Here is a 16,013-nt window from a genome sequence, read left to right as displayed (position 1 = left end):
TGATTTTGTATAGCCATTCACGGCCAAAAATCGTGTCTAAATTTTCCCTCACCAAATATAAGTTCAAGTGCAACTTTTGTTTTCCGTACTCCACTTTCACAGTGACATATCCCGCTGGGACAATTTTTTCTCCATTGTATGTCCGGAATACTAAATTCGTAGGTTGAACTTTTTTCTTCGAGATTTTTCTGAATCTCTGTAAGCTCATTACTGATACTGTTCCACCCGTATCAACTTCCATACTCACTGGTTTATTGTCTATGTTGACAGTAACCATCATCGGAGGCTTTTTCGGCTCTTCACTCAATGCCCACTCTAACCCAAACATGGAAACGTCATTTTTGTTTTCCTCAACTGAAATCTGTTTCTGTTTGTTAGGTGCCGAATGAGTCTTCTTTGCCGCGTAGCAGGCTTTTTCTATATGCTCGATTTTTTTACAGAAGCGACATTTGCTAGCAATAAATCTGCAGGAGTCTTTATCGTGATTTGTCCCTGTGCATCGTATACACGGCGGATATTTGACAGCGGCGGCAGAGTAGTTTCTGCTTTGCGTGGGCAGTTTCGTTTTTCTCTTCCCCGCTTTCACTACCTTCAGTTCTGCCGGCTTCCCGATAATCTCATTCGCCCCCTGAACAGCTTTCTCCATCGCCAGCGCGATCTTTATTGTTTTGTCTAGCTCGATGTCGTCTTCCTCAAATAAACGATCGAGGATCGCTCTATCTCGGAGCCCACTAACGAAAACATCCCGAAGCATGGTGTTCAACATCTGTTGTTTATAATCGCACGCGATTGCGAGATGTCGCAATTCGGCTATATACGAACTGATGCTTTCGCCTTCGTTCTGCTTTCTGTTTATAAACATGTGCCTACTCGGTATAATCAATGCTTTAGGATTCAAATGGTTCTTCAAAACATTCTTTAAAATGGCGAATTCTTTCTCTGATGGATTGTCCGGAGACAGTAAATTTTTTAACAAGTTGTTGAGCTTTGCAGAAATGCTCGAAATTAAGACTTTAGCACGTTTTTCTTCTGGGACATTTTGAATGTCTAAAAACGCCTCGAAACGTTCTATAAACGAATCGAAAGTCTCTGAAGCTTCATCATATTTATCAAACGAAACCGTCACTTTTTGGTTTGTTGACGTTGAGCCTCGTTGCTCTTTGAGAGCTTCCATTAGAGCTTGATTCTGTCTTATTAACTCTTCAACTAAATTTTCCATCGTCAGAGATGTATGAAAAACTTTTTCTCCTACCTTTTGCAGTCTTCGAGTAAATACTCTATCCAACTTTTAAGATGGGCCTCGTCGCCACTTGTTGTGTTTTCTTTAACACTTTGTTAGCCGAGTGGATAACACATGGGTATTTATTTTGATGAGTATTTATTATTACGTTAGACTTAGATAGATTACATACATATAGATAGGAAGAATTTATAAAGCGGAAAGAGCAGAACATTTAGACATCTTGTCTACTTGATGTCCGAGGTGGAACTCCCTAGTTCCCCTTACACAACACTAGGTGGCGTTGTATGTTCTTATCAGTTTAGTTCTTTTAGTCATTTCTTATAAGGACACCACACCAAGTAGTCGCCAGACGTCACATATAGGCGCGTATACACTAGCGCGCAGATCATGCAATGAAAGCATTCGCAATTGGTTGTTCAGTAATTTGTACGGTGTTGCGAACGATTCTTGAGCTGTTTTCACTGGACCCACTTGGAATCGGTTTTTTCAACGAACACAAAGAAAAGAAAGGAACACAAAGGAAGTTTGTGTACCCACGAGTAGAACTCCCCACGAGCGGATTAGAACCGCTGCAAGGGGTTGTGCGTTGCAGGATCGGCGCGCTAGTGTATACGCGCCTTATGACATGAAAATTTGATCATTTTCTCTGAATGACGTCATTCAAAAAAAATCACGCCATTTCAAAGTCATGACCACGAACAATAAAGGTCAGTAAATAACGTGATATTAAGACGGCCCTGCTCGTATGTACATACTTCCTTTACGGCCGTATTCACCACTCACGGTCCTGAAACGCGGATCAGTTGAAGCCCGTTTCAGTTTTAGAACGAATTTGGCATTCACCAGTGAGTCTCGAACGCGTATCAAGTGAAACTCGGTTCAGTTGGCGAGTATTAGCTTGGCGAGAGTAGATCCGACGCTGATTGGATGAAGGAGTTTTGATCTTCTAATGAAGTAGAAAACTCAACGGTAGGATTCTTGTGTTTACGTTTTTCAACAATTTTTTTTCCATAAGCAAAATATGGTTTTATCATCCCCTTTTTAATGGAAATTCCATTTCATTCCAGCTACGGTTTTCTTTCCTACTCCCGCTATATCTATAATGATGGTTTTTCATTTCGCTACGGAATTTCTAATATTCTCAGATTAGATAAATTATATATCGCACGTACAATCAGCTTATATGCGCTTTTCATTGCTTTGAAGAAAAAAAAAAATGTATCAGCACATACAAATTTTATTAATCGTGAATGAAATGTAGGAAAAAAGGACGGTCGCAATTGTGTATATTTTAAAAAATACTAATAAATTTGGAAATTTTTCAAAAAATAATTTTTATCTGAATATTTTTTAAATTATGATTGTTTTGTACCTGAAATCAAATTTTTAGATACACATATTAAAATGAAAAAGTACAAAATTCAGTGAATTTGATTTCCAAAAATTTTTTTTATGCTAATAGTAATTCTTGTGATGTACATTGAATATTAAATTACTGAACATTAATAGCTATATTTCCTATTAGCCAAATAAGTTAATATCTGAGACTGATTTTTTGTAATTTGTTGAAACTTGTATGATAGTTGCATGCAATCCTTCCTACACACAAGATGTGCCCCCTCTCAATGTATAAAATGCTAAACCCAACAGTTTTCTTTTCAACAAAAAACTGTTCCAACATGTGTACTAGTTTTTTTGATTAGCTTACATAAAAAGTTAGATTCAGTTCAAAACAGTTCATTATATTATTAAATATAAGTTGAAAGGACGTCCTTGAAGCTGAAAGATTCTTAAAAATAAAAAATCTGTAAACAAAGTTTCAAATCTGACAGTCAATACAAGCATTAGTGTATGCACAATTTTTTTTTCATGCGTAAAATGCATTGCCTTTGAATCATGTTTAACTAAAGGGTAAACTAATAGCCAAGACTAAAAATTAAAAAAAACTTGACATATATTGATAGATTCAACGTCATTATTCATCAACAAAATCATTTTCCATCCCTCTTTTTACTAGCAGGATTGGTAGTTAAATCTGGATTTTTTTAAAATATATACTGTATTTACATGATAATCACAATCTAGTAATTCGTTACTTTCAAAATTTACATTGTAACTTGAACATAATTAAGGCACAAATTCAAACTACATAAAAAAAAGGCTAACATTTTCCTCACTTAAGAAATAAGGACAAATCAATTATCAAAAATAATTTATTCATATTTATATGGAAGTATTTGAGATTGCTAAAAAAAATAATGGTACGTATAACACACACACAAACATTGTAAATAAATATTGAGATTTTCTTCCATGATTGAGTCAGCTCGTCTTCAGTGGCCACATTTTATCATAGATGTGTTTTTACCTTACTTTTGCTCCCAAATGCTTGTTTCATCTGAAAAATTAAAAACATAGTTTTCATGAAAAAAAATTTCCCTAAAGAATGAAGCAAATCATACTCATGTGTTGTGATTTCAAATACAGTGAAATCATACTGCATAATACGAATAAAGCACATGTAATCAGCAATCACGTGGTACTAGTTATGTAATGATAGATTACTTAAATATTATAAATTTCATTCAATCATTGCCCAATGCTGGCATGAACTGCACATAAATAAGGTTCCAAAAAGTAATTTCATGAATTTTTGAATTGGTGTTTTGAGTACGAAAGGTATGATCACACACTAAAATCTCAATAAAATGATATTCTGCAAATCAAGAAAAAATATCATTGTAGAGGGATTGCTGTTGTATTAAGATTAAAGATGTAAAGTTCTTGAGAATATTGTAACGAAGGACTCTGGAAGGACTACTATTGTAAATAACTTGAGAATATTCTTATTATTCTTAATAAGAATATTCTCCAGTTATTTATAATATAATTATATATAATATCCTAGAGAATATTCTTTGGAAAGACTACTTTTATGAATTACTGGGGAATATTCTTATCAAAAATAATAATTATTTTCAAGTTATTTCTCATATTAATATTCTCATCTCACATCTGTAATCGAGTGGCAGCAGTTTAACATTATACTATAGGAATTTCCAAACAAGACTTTCAAAATATTGATGTAGAGGGATTTATTTTTATATCAAGTCTCATTGTAGTGAGGTTTAACTGTAAATAATAAACGAATGAACTGATATTTATACGCAAAATACTGATGCACAAATAGAATGAAATGAGCTGATAATTATATGATTTTGGATAATTAGAGTGCATCACAGAAAATATTCTTTGTTGTGCACGTGTTTTCATTTGTGCAAATACTGTGGATTCTGCTTATAAAGGTTTTTTTTTCTTCAAAAAATTACCATGAAAAATGTAAGCGGGGAAAATGCTTTAAACAGGAAATCTTAATAAAAATTACTACTAAGAGTACTAAGCAGGAAAATATTATACATGGGAATGTTATAAGCGAGATCGACTGAATATAGAAGGAAAATGTCATGTTTAAACACAGCAGCAAAATATCAGCGAAGTATCAAATAAATATATTCCTGCCAAGAGGTAAAAGCTAAAAAAAAGTAATATATTTTGCTTGGCATTAATATAAATATTTTAATATTAGAGACGAAACATTTCATACACAAATCTATATTTTAGAGTGTTGGTGAATATTGTATTGTTTAGGAATTAAAATGCACTACTGTAATGATCGCTTTTGCCTAGTACATTTTGCGAGTTCTTAATGTACGAGGCTCCTCAAGAGAAAAAAAGGCCCCACAAAAATGAGATCTGGTTGAAATTTTCTAGAATTTACCAGGTAGGACCACAGAAAAATTTCTCGTCTCGGGGATGGGGGGCCATCATGCTCTTAAGATGGTCCTGGTTAGGGTAAATTTTTTTTTGTATACATGTAATACAAAAAAATTTTTTTTTGTATACACTGTATACAAGTGACTATTCCTGCAATTCAAGAGAGCTATTCATGACTTCTTTTCAGACCAATGATACATTATTTTCAGAGAGGAAAAAACTTCAAAAGCGTGACACTATACCCTGCCATTTTAACCTTTAGGTCAGGACCGTAAATAAGTTGGGGCAACCGGAGCACTTCCCAAGGGCCGAGAGAATGGGGGCCCTCACAAAAATGTACACTTTATTTTACATAATAATACTTTCAGGGCCCCCACTCAAGAAAAAAGTCTGCATCGAGAGAGCCCACTACCAGTGCTGTCTTAACGGATGGACCTACCCGGGCACGGCCCGGGGGCCTCGAGAGAAGAGGGGCCTCACAAAAATGAGATTTGGTTGAAATTTTCTGTAATTCACCTGGTAGGTCCTCAGAAAAGCCACTTGGCCCGGGGGCTCATGGTGTTCTTAAGACGGCCCTGCCCGCTACGACCCTGTTTCAGGTACCATAAAGACGAATTTGTCATTAATATCAATACATGAGTATATTATTCATATTATTAAATAATCATTATTTGATAATGATCATTTTGTTAGCGAATGAAGTTCAGATTTGAAGGAAATAAATAGAAAAGTATCATTACTCACCTTCTTTCGGCACTTGTTGATGGCTTCAAGTAGTAGTTGAAAGCTTTTATTGATCGGGGATAATTACTTAACATACATTTAATAGCTAAACGCGGTCACTCATCACCTTATAATTAATTAATTATTCTAAATTCCCTATTTCATTCCAGGTCATCGTAAAAACAATTCAGCGCGACTGCCATTACTATGTCGATGTTTGTGTTTGCAGCGACGATAATGTTCACTGCGCATGCGCTGAAACTCGATCCACCCTGCTGGATCGCCGATATCGGAGGTTCAGTTTCAGGCTCGAAAAGCTGGTCCGTGGGTCTCGATTCAGGGGTGGTGAATACCAATTTTGAGGTGAAACGCGGTTTAGAACCTGGATCGCGTTCTGAACCTGGACGGTGAATACGGCCGTTATGTTCCTTTCTTTCCTTTGTGGTCGTGAAAAACCAATTTTAGGTGGGTCCAGTGAAAACAGCTCAAGAATCGTTCGCAACACCGTACAAATTACTGAACAACCAATTGTGAATGCTTTCATTGCATGATCTGCATGCTAGTGTGTACGCGCCTTAAATATCCCGATGCATTTTTTTGGGGGGGGGGGGCGTTACTTTTGACAGAGGATATTTCATATAAAATAAAATCTAGTCTGACCATATTTACTTGAGAAAAATGCGGGAAATTGAGTTTTGAAATGCGATGGACAGGCTTTTCGAATAAACGTCATAGTTACGGCCGTATTCACCGCCCCTCAATCGAGATCCAGGGACCAGCTTTTCGAGCCTGTGAAAATGGCGGCTTATTCATCACGCGTTTGAGGTCGGCTTTTTCTTCCTGTTTGCTTAATTTTCAGGGGTTTTTTTTTCTCTGTTTCGCTTAATTCTTCGCTTTTGTCGTTTTTTTTCAGTGTTCAAACGTATATATAATATTTATTTTGCTCTTTTTGGTCAACTAGTTAGTATCTGGGGTGTTTCTTCAGTGACGTAGGTATAGATACTTCTAATACTGCATTGTTCTCTCCCAATGAATACCATCAATCATTGAATTCTCTATCCTCTAATATGTTTTCTCCCATGGAGACATTGAATGACTTACCTTCTACATCGGCGGAAAATAATCTCTGGGTTTCGGACATCGGCCCCCAAGGACATTATTCAAAATCTATCTGGATCAAACTTACAGTTCACCGTCAAGATTGTTGGAGATACGACCATCCCAAAATCAAAGCCCAAGGAATTACGTATGTGCCTTGAACAAAAATTCCTAAATGCAAAATTCATCGATGAAATCCGATTCGCAAGAAATGGTGACCTACTTCTCACTTCGGCATCACCTGAAGTTGTATTGGAGGTCCTATCGCTGTCCTCTATTGGAAATATTCGGGTCAGAGCGACTCTACTTACTGATACATTATCTTCAAAACTGCTTCTGAGAGATATTCCATGTTCCGAAAAGCTGAGTGATGTGGCTTCAGAGCTGATGGACAATGGTTTGGTTCCATTGTGCATTAGACGTTTTGTGAAAAATAAAATACCCACAAATACTTTGTTAATTACCATCTTGGGCAGTTCCATTCCTGCTGATCTCAAATTATGGTTCCAAATCGTCCATCCGCAAGAGTTTATAGAAAAACCAAGCCAATGCACTCGTTGCTTCAAATTTACCCATCGTACTAAATTTTGTCCAGTTACGAACACTATCTGTAGGACCTGTGGTGATCATCATCATACAGAATCATGTTCAAATGCTCCTAAATGTATAAACTGCGCTCAAGGTCATGATCCCATGGACAAGAAGTGCCCAACATTTATTAAAGAGGCAGAAATAATCAAGTACAAAACAATCAAGCGGATTCCAATTCATCAAGCTCGCAAATTCTTCCAAGATAAATCGCCAACTTTTGCCGACAGAGCAAGTATAAATTGTGTGCCATCCCCAATAAAGTGCCATCAACTATCACAGACTTAAAAATCGATATCCAAAATTTGGTCCGTAAAGAATTCGAATCAATGCATGAAAAAATAATTGAAGATGTGAAAATCTCCATGCATGCACTGATCACTGAAGCTATTCAGTCAATTGTTCCAGATCTGATATCTCAAGTCATCAAGGAAGCTGTACCACTATTGTCATCTGCACTTAACAGCAAGCTGATCGCATCCGCATTCACCAGTGAACTGCCTCATAAGAAAAATAAATTACAAGTTCCTCCTTCAAAGGATACTCCTGCGCAGCAGCCATTGCTAGAGTCCTCTACAGTCACACCAAAGCGAAACTGTTCAAACCATCATAATCAATGATAACTTTTTTTTTCTTTTTCCCCTGTCTTATTTCAGTACAAGTCAGTACTGTTTTTGTGTTCAACTGCTAGATTTGCAGATATGTTCATTTTCAATTTTACTTCATTGAATAAGCTATTCATGGTTTTCAAAATTTTGTTCTTTCTACTTTAGTCAAGATTATTCAATTTTCTGTATGTTTACATCATTGAAGGTGCCTCAATGGAACTTGCGCAGCATCAATAACAAGAGATTACACCTTCTTCGTTTTCAAAAAGATTATGATGTACTTTGTCTCCAGGAGACATTCCTTACATGTAATGACCGTTTCCACTTACCAAACTTTATAATATACAGATGTGACCGAGACAACAGCTCAGGCAGAGGTGGTGTTCTCACTGCTGTTCGCTCTACATACCCTTCACACGTTATTCATAAATTCTGTCTTCAAGGCGTTGAAGTAATCATTATCAAGATTCATTTCCATAACAAGTACATTCATATAGCAAACGCCTATTTGGCTGACACTTCCGAAATCCCTACAGTAATGAATACCATTCTTTCTAAAATCTCATCTCCATTCATCATTGTTGGTGATTTTAATTCGTCCCATTCTTCTTGGAACAGTCCTCGGACAGACACAGCTGGCAGAAATCTTTTTTTGTGGCTTCAACAAAACCCAGTTTGTCTGATCCAACCCAAGTGTGCTACTCATTTTTCAAGCAATTCGTCTAACACAATAGATTTATGTTTTTGTTCTTCAAACTTAATGGGTAAAATTAACTGGTACGACAGTGATCATCTGCCTATTTGTCTCGACATCAATCTTCGAGTAAATAAATTTTCTCGCAAAATAGCCATCACAAACCGGGATTTCTTCAAGGAAAAGTTGACATCATTTGACAATACTTGCTCTTTTTCTGATCATGTAGAAAAATACAATCACATCCTCACCAGTATAATGAGTATTTTGATTCATCCTTAAGATCATTGCTCATCTGCAAGAAAAGGTCATTCAGACAATATCTGAGATGCCCTTGTCCTCCGTGTTGGATCATCTTTAAGAAAAATAATGCAAAATTCAAGAAGGAGCTCAACCTCCGAAAAAGGGAATTTATGTCAGAAAATATTTTTATTCATGCCACTTATCCTAAGATTTTTACAATTCTTAGAAAACTCAAACTCATCCAGTCTAAACTCCAAGTGGATCGTCATCTTGTGTTCCAGGTCAACAATTTAGAAGTGGTGGACCCTATGGATCAGCTAAATCTTCTCCAGTCATCTCTTATAAATAATTACACTCGCAAGGTCTTTGACTGTTTCAGTGGCCCCCATCAAGACTTTTCTAGTTTGATAAATGTTCCGATTACCGTTGGAGAGCTCAAATCTGCAATTCGTCGTACTCCAAACACATCGCCAGGTCCTGATGGTATCAACGCTAAATCATACTCTTTAATTCCTGACTATCAAATTCATCTCTTGTGTGCTGAATACAACAAAATTTGGCTCTCTGGATCTATTCCAGTGGATTGGAAGTATGGAAAAGTAATTTTTTTACTCAAACCTAATAAAAACCCAAGTTGTCCTAAGTCTTATCGTCCACTGACATTAACAAACGTAAAACTGAAGATTTTGGAACGAATAATTCTGTACAGACTCAACTGGATCTCATTAAAATACAAACTCTTCCCAGCGAACATTTATGCCTTTAAACCACGTTCTGGATCTCACAACCTTATAAATGACTTAAAATGCTTTATTTCTAATACTTTCAGGCTCAAAGAATTTGGCGTCATGGTTTCTCTTGATATTGAAGGCGCCTATGACTCTGTCATCTATTCTGCACTTTTATACAAGCTCAAATCTTTTGGGTTTCATGGTACTTTCGTTAAATGGATGGAGAATTTTTTGATGGACAGAAGATGCATCATTAGTTGGAGAAACCATCAGTCAGATTGGATTGACTTAAAAAGGGGATTGCCTCAAGGATGTGTTACTTCTCCATGGCTATTTAATATTTATATTCCTGACATTCTTTCTTACCTTCCCAACTCCATTCATCCCTTCATTTATGCTGATGACATTTTTCTTTGGATCAGTAAATCAGACTTGAATGTTGTTACAGACGAATTGAATTCTGCCTCAAGCCTTGTTTCAAACTGGATGGATCAGTGGGGATTTGTTCTGTCTACTGAGAAATGCAGTTACAGCATTTTTACGAAAAAAAATACTCCTTTTCTCCCACATATCCAAATCAACGGTGCTCAGATAAATTACGAGGAAAATATCAAGATTCTTGGAGTTATTTGGGATCAAAAGCTGAGTTGGAGCCCCCAGATCAATCACATTTCCAAAAAAGCCATTAACATTTGTAATATCATGAAGTTGATTGCAGGTAGGCTTCGTGGAGCTAAAGGGCATAAACTTTTGGCTATCTGTTCTAACATTACTTCAAGCTTCATGAATTACAGTTCATTCTTGTGGCATAATAGCTCCAAGAAAAATATTCAAAAGTGTTCTGCTATCTATCACCAATCTTTTCGCATTGCTACTGGTCTTCCAATCTCAACACCGATTCCTCTGTTACTCAGCATCTGTGGAAAACCTCCATTTTCACTGTTTTTGTTAAAAAATGCTACTAAACATATTATCAAAGCAAGAACTTCCCATTACAGCTCTGTGTTCAAACATATCTGTTCTAATTTCAGTTTTGACCGTCAAGGCTTACATACTAAAATTTTGGATCCTTCTATTATTCAATTCATCAAGGACAACAATTTACTTATTCCTCTTCAACCTCTGTTTTTTGCGAATCCTCCTTGGCTTATCACCAATATTGATTTCACAACCAGTTCTCTTCCATTTCAAACATCATCAAATGATCTCTTCACAAAGCAACTATTTTATGAACATGAACAAAAATTCTGGTCTTGTTCTACTATTATAGCTACAGATGCCTCAAAAGGAGCTCATACCTCTATTGGAATTTTCTGTGCAAAAACTCGTAATTCATTTCAAGCAGCGCTCCATGATTGCTCATCTGTCTTCACTGGAGAATGTGTTGCAATAATGATCGCAGCACTAAAATTCATTGTCAGTAATGAAAACCACATAATTTTATCCGATAGCAAATCAGCTATTCAAGCAATCGCCAACATCAACCCAAAATCTCATTCCGTGGTTTTAGCAACTTTTTATGCCTTATATTTAGCATCATTGCGGGCGACAAGAATCTCATTAGTTTGGTGTCCAGGCCACAAGGGTGTCTTCTACAATGAGCTTGCAGATCATCTAGCACGTACAGCAGTTGATTCCGAAAATCCAGTTTTCCCTACATAAGCTTACTTCGAGGATGTGATTAATCTTTCACACAAAAATTGGCAATCATCAATTCATCAATATTTTTGTAATCAACCCCTTTATCCAGTTGCAGATCGTTTCTTCGATGCTGTTAAAAAATTTTCGCCAATTTTACTAGCCGCAAGTTTGAATCACTCTTTTATCGTCTCATGACCAACCGAGCACCTACCAATGGTTACCTTCACAGAATTCATCAAATAAGTTCACCTAACTGTATCTGTGGCAACAATTGTGAATCTAACAATCATTTCTTATTTACGTGTCCTAAATGGTCAATTTTTAGGGAATGCTTTCTGCAGAATGTAGGCCTTGGTAATAATCAGATATCTGACGCACACACTCATTGAAGTGACTCCGGGGACTTTGATCAAGGAATTTGAAATTTTCATGGGAAAATGTAATCGTTTTTGACATTGGCTGCTTTCATTTTTCTAGGAGCTGAGATTTTTGTGGTTTTTTTTCTTTCTTTGCATCATCTACCAGTTTGTTTGTTTGTTTTTTTTGTTTTTTTTTTTTTTGCTAAGACTGTTTCTTCATTGTACTTTGTTCCCCACAGTTCTGTTGTTCCTGTTCATCTTCGCAAATGTTTTTGTACAAGATTGCACTCTGACGTTTGAACTAAAGCTGTCCTAGAGCCCTAAGCAGGCATAGAGGACGTTAATCTATCTGTATTCGAGCCTGAAACTGAACCTCCAATTTCGGCGATCCAGCAGGGTGGATTAGGGCTCTGGGTGTATCGAGTTTCAGCGCATGCGCAGTGAGCATTATCGTCGCCGCGAACACAAACATCGACGTAGTAATGGTGGTCGCGTTGAATTGTTTTTACGATGATCCGGAATGAAATAGGGAATTTAGAATAATTTACTAATTATAAGGTGATGAGTGACCGCCTTTAGGTATTAAATATATGTTAAGTAATTGTCCCCGATCAATGAAAGCTTTCAACTACTATTTGAAGCCATCAACAAGTGACAAAAGAAGGTGAGTAATGATACTTTTCTATGATTTCCTTCAAATCTGAACTTTATTCGCTAACAAAATGATCACTATCAAATAATGATAGAATTGAATGTGTAATATACTCATGTATTGATATTAATGACAAATTCGTCTTTATGGTGCCTGAAGCAGGGTCGTAGTGGGCTCTCTCGATGCAGACTTTTTTCTTGAGTGGGGGCCCCTGAAAGTATTATGTAAAATAAAGTGTACATTTTTGTGAGGTCCCCATTCTCTCTGCCCTTGGGAAGTGCTCCGGTTGCCCCAGCTTATTTACGGTCCTGACCTAAAGGTTAAAATGGTGGGGCATAGTGTCACGCTTTTGAAGTTTTTTCCTCTCTGAAAATAATGTATCATGGGTCTGAAAAGAAGTCATGTATATCTCTCTTGAATTGCAGGAATAGTCACTTGTATACAGTGTATACAAAAAAATCACTTGTATACAAAAAAAAAAGGATCATTTTCGATTTCCCCAACCAGGGCCATCTTAAGAGCATGATGGGAGCCTCCGAGACGAGAAATTTTTCTGTGGCCCTACCTTGTAAATTCTAGAAAATTTCAACCAGATCTCATTTTTGTGAGGCCGCCTTCTCTCTTGAGGAGCCTCGTGCATTAAGAACTAACGAAATGTACTAGGCAAAAGCGATCATTACAGTAGTGCATTTTAATTCCTAAACAATACAATATTCACCAACACTCTAAAATATAGATTTGTGTATGAAATGTTTCATCTCTAATATGAAAATATTTATATCATTGCCAAGCAAAATATATTACCTTTTGTAGCTTTTACCTCTTGGCAGGAATATATTTATTTGATACTTTGCTGCTGTGTGTAAACATGACATTTTCTTTCTATATTCAGTCGATCTCGCTAATAACATTCCCACATAATATTTTCCTGCTTAGTACTCGAACTAATTTTTATTACGATTTCCTGTTTAGAGCATTTTCCCCGCTTACATTTTTCATGGTAATTTTTTGAAGAAAAAAAAACAAAACTCTATAAGCAGAATCCACAGTATTTGCACAAATGAAAACACATGCACAACAAAAAATATTTTCTGTGGTGCATTCTCATTATCCAAAATCATATAATTATCAGCTCATTTCATTCTATTTGTGCATCAATATTTTCCATATAAATACCAGTTCATTGGTTTATTATTTACAGTTAAACCTCACTACAATGATACTTGATATAAAAATAAATCCCTCTACATCAATATTTTGAAAGTCTTGTTTTGAAATTGCTATAGTATAACGTTAAACTGCTGCCATTTGATTAGAGATGTGAGATGAGAATATTAATATGAGAAATAACTTGAGACTAATTCTTATTATTTTTGATTAGAATATTCCTCAGTAATTTATAAAAGTAGTCTTTCCAGAGAATATTCTCTAGAATATTATATATAATTATATTATAAATAACGAGAATATTCTCATTAAGAATAATAAGAATATTCTCAAGTTATTTATTTATAATAGTAGTCCTTCCAGAGAATATTCTCGAATATAAAAGAAATATTCTCGAATATTCGCCTTCGTGATAATATTCTCAAGAATTTTGCATCTTTACTCGTCATACAACAGCAATCCCTCTACAATGATATATTTTTTTTTGATTTGCAGAATATCATTTTATTAAGATTTTAGTGTGTGATCATACCTTTCGTGCTCAAAACACCAATTCAAAAATTCATGAAATTACTTTTTGGAACCTTATTTATGTGCAGTTCATGCCAGCATTGGGCAATGATTGAGTGAAATTTATAATATTTAAGTAATCTATCATTACATAACTCGTACCATGTGATTGCTGATTACATGTGCTTTATTCGTATTATGCAGTATTATTCCACTGTACTTGAAATCACAACACATGAGTATAATTTGCTTCATGCTTTAGGGAAATTTTTTTTTCATGAAACCTATGTTTAATTTTTCAGATGAAACAAGTATTTGGGAGCAAAAGTAGGGTGAAAACACATATCTATGATAAAATGTGGCCACTGTAGATGAACTGGCTCCATCACGGAAGAAAATCTCAATATGTTTTTACTATGTGTGTTTGTGTGTGTTATACGTACCATTATTTTTTTAGCAATCTCAAATACTTCCATATAAATATGAATTAATTATGTTTGATAATTGATTTGTCATTATTTCTTAAGTGAGGAAAATGTTCGCTTTTTTTACGTAGTTTGAATTTGTGCCTTAATTATGTTCAAGTTACAGTGCAAATTTTGAAAGTAACGAATTACTAGATTATTATGTAATTACAGTATATATTTAAAAAAAATCCCGATTTAACTACCAATCCTGCTAGTAAAAAGAGGAATGGGAAATGATTTTGTTGATGAATAATGACATTGAATCTACCAATATATGTCAATTTTTTTTAAATTTTTAGTCTCGGCTATTAATTTACCCTTTAGTTAAAACATGAACATGATTCAAAGGCAATGCATTTTACATGTTAAAAAAAATTGTGCATACATTAATCATGGCCCCCACATCCTAGAGCAGGGCCCCTAGGCTGGGATCTTTTGCGTGCCCCCTCCCCGACCACTTTCACGGGCCCCTTTATGATGAATTTATAGCGTGAAAAATAAAAAAAAATGGTGAAAATCGTCCCGGGCCCCAGGGCTGGAGCCTTGTCAGCCCACCCCTTGTGGGGGCCATGACATTAATGCTTGTATTGACTGTCAGATTTGAAACTTTGTTTACAGATTTTTTATTTTTAAGAATCTTTCAGCTTCAAGGACATCCTTTCAACTTGTATCAAATAATATAATGAACTGTTTTCAACTGAATTTAACTTTTCATTTAAGCTAATCATAAAACTAGTACAGATGTTGGAACAGTTTTTTGTCGAAAAGAAAACTTTTGGGTTAAGCATTTTATGTGTTGGAAGGATTGCATAAAAAATAGTATTTTAAGAAGCGCATGCGAGTTTCACTAGCATACAAGTTTCAACAAATATGATTACAAAAAAGTCAGTCTCAGATATTCACTTATTTGGTTAAAAGGAAATAGCTATTAATGTTCAGTAATTTAATATTCAATGTCCATCTCAAGAATTACTATTAGCACTAAAAAATTTTTTTTTGGAAATCAAATTTACTGAATTTTGTACTTTTTAATTTTAATGTGTTTATCTTATTAGTGTTTACAGAATTGTGATTTCAGGTACTAAACAATCGTAATTTAAAAAATATTCAGATAAAAATTATTTTTGAAAGATTTCCAAATGTATTAGAATTTTTTAAAATATAAATTTCACACAATTGCGACCGTCCTTTTTTCCTTCACGGTTAATAAAATTTGTACGTGCTGATAGAAACATTTTTTTTTCCTTCAAAGCAATGAAAATCGCATAGGCTGATTATACGTGGGAAAATACAATACATGCGGTATAAATTATTTGCTAATAATGATATATAAAATTTATCTAATCTGAGAATATTAGCAATTCCGTAGCGAAATGAAAAACCATCATTATAGATATATTGGGAGTAGGAAAGAAAAACGTAGCTAGAATGAAATGGAATTTCCATTGAAAAGGGGATGGTAAAACTATATTTTGCTTATCGAAAAAAAATTGTTGAAAAACGTAAATACAAGAA

The 16,013-nt window shown here is 35.2% G+C and overlaps 1 long non-coding RNA gene across 1 annotated transcript; it reads right to left on the bottom strand.

Annotated features, from left to right (window-relative positions):
* Positions 1-3,442: 3,442 nt before the first annotated feature.
* Positions 3,443-6,149, bottom strand: LOC149083236 (uncharacterized). Its single transcript, XR_016193307.1, has 2 exons — positions 5,762-6,149; positions 3,443-3,641 (listed from the first exon to the last, which is right to left on the bottom strand). It is a non-coding gene; the product is annotated as an uncharacterized LOC149083236 (long non-coding RNA).
* Between the last annotated feature and the right edge of the window lie 9,864 nt (positions 6,150-16,013).

Source organism: Pholcus phalangioides, unplaced genomic scaffold (genome assembly GCF_987345545.1).
Source record: "Pholcus phalangioides strain wild (caught in Gottingen) unplaced genomic scaffold, Ppha-v1.0 ptg000009l_1, whole genome shotgun sequence".
Lineage (NCBI taxonomy): Eukaryota > Metazoa > Arthropoda > Arachnida > Araneae > Pholcidae > Pholcus > Pholcus phalangioides.
The sequence above is the reverse complement of the archived record's forward strand: the minus strand, read 5'-3'. Positions and strand labels throughout refer to the sequence as shown.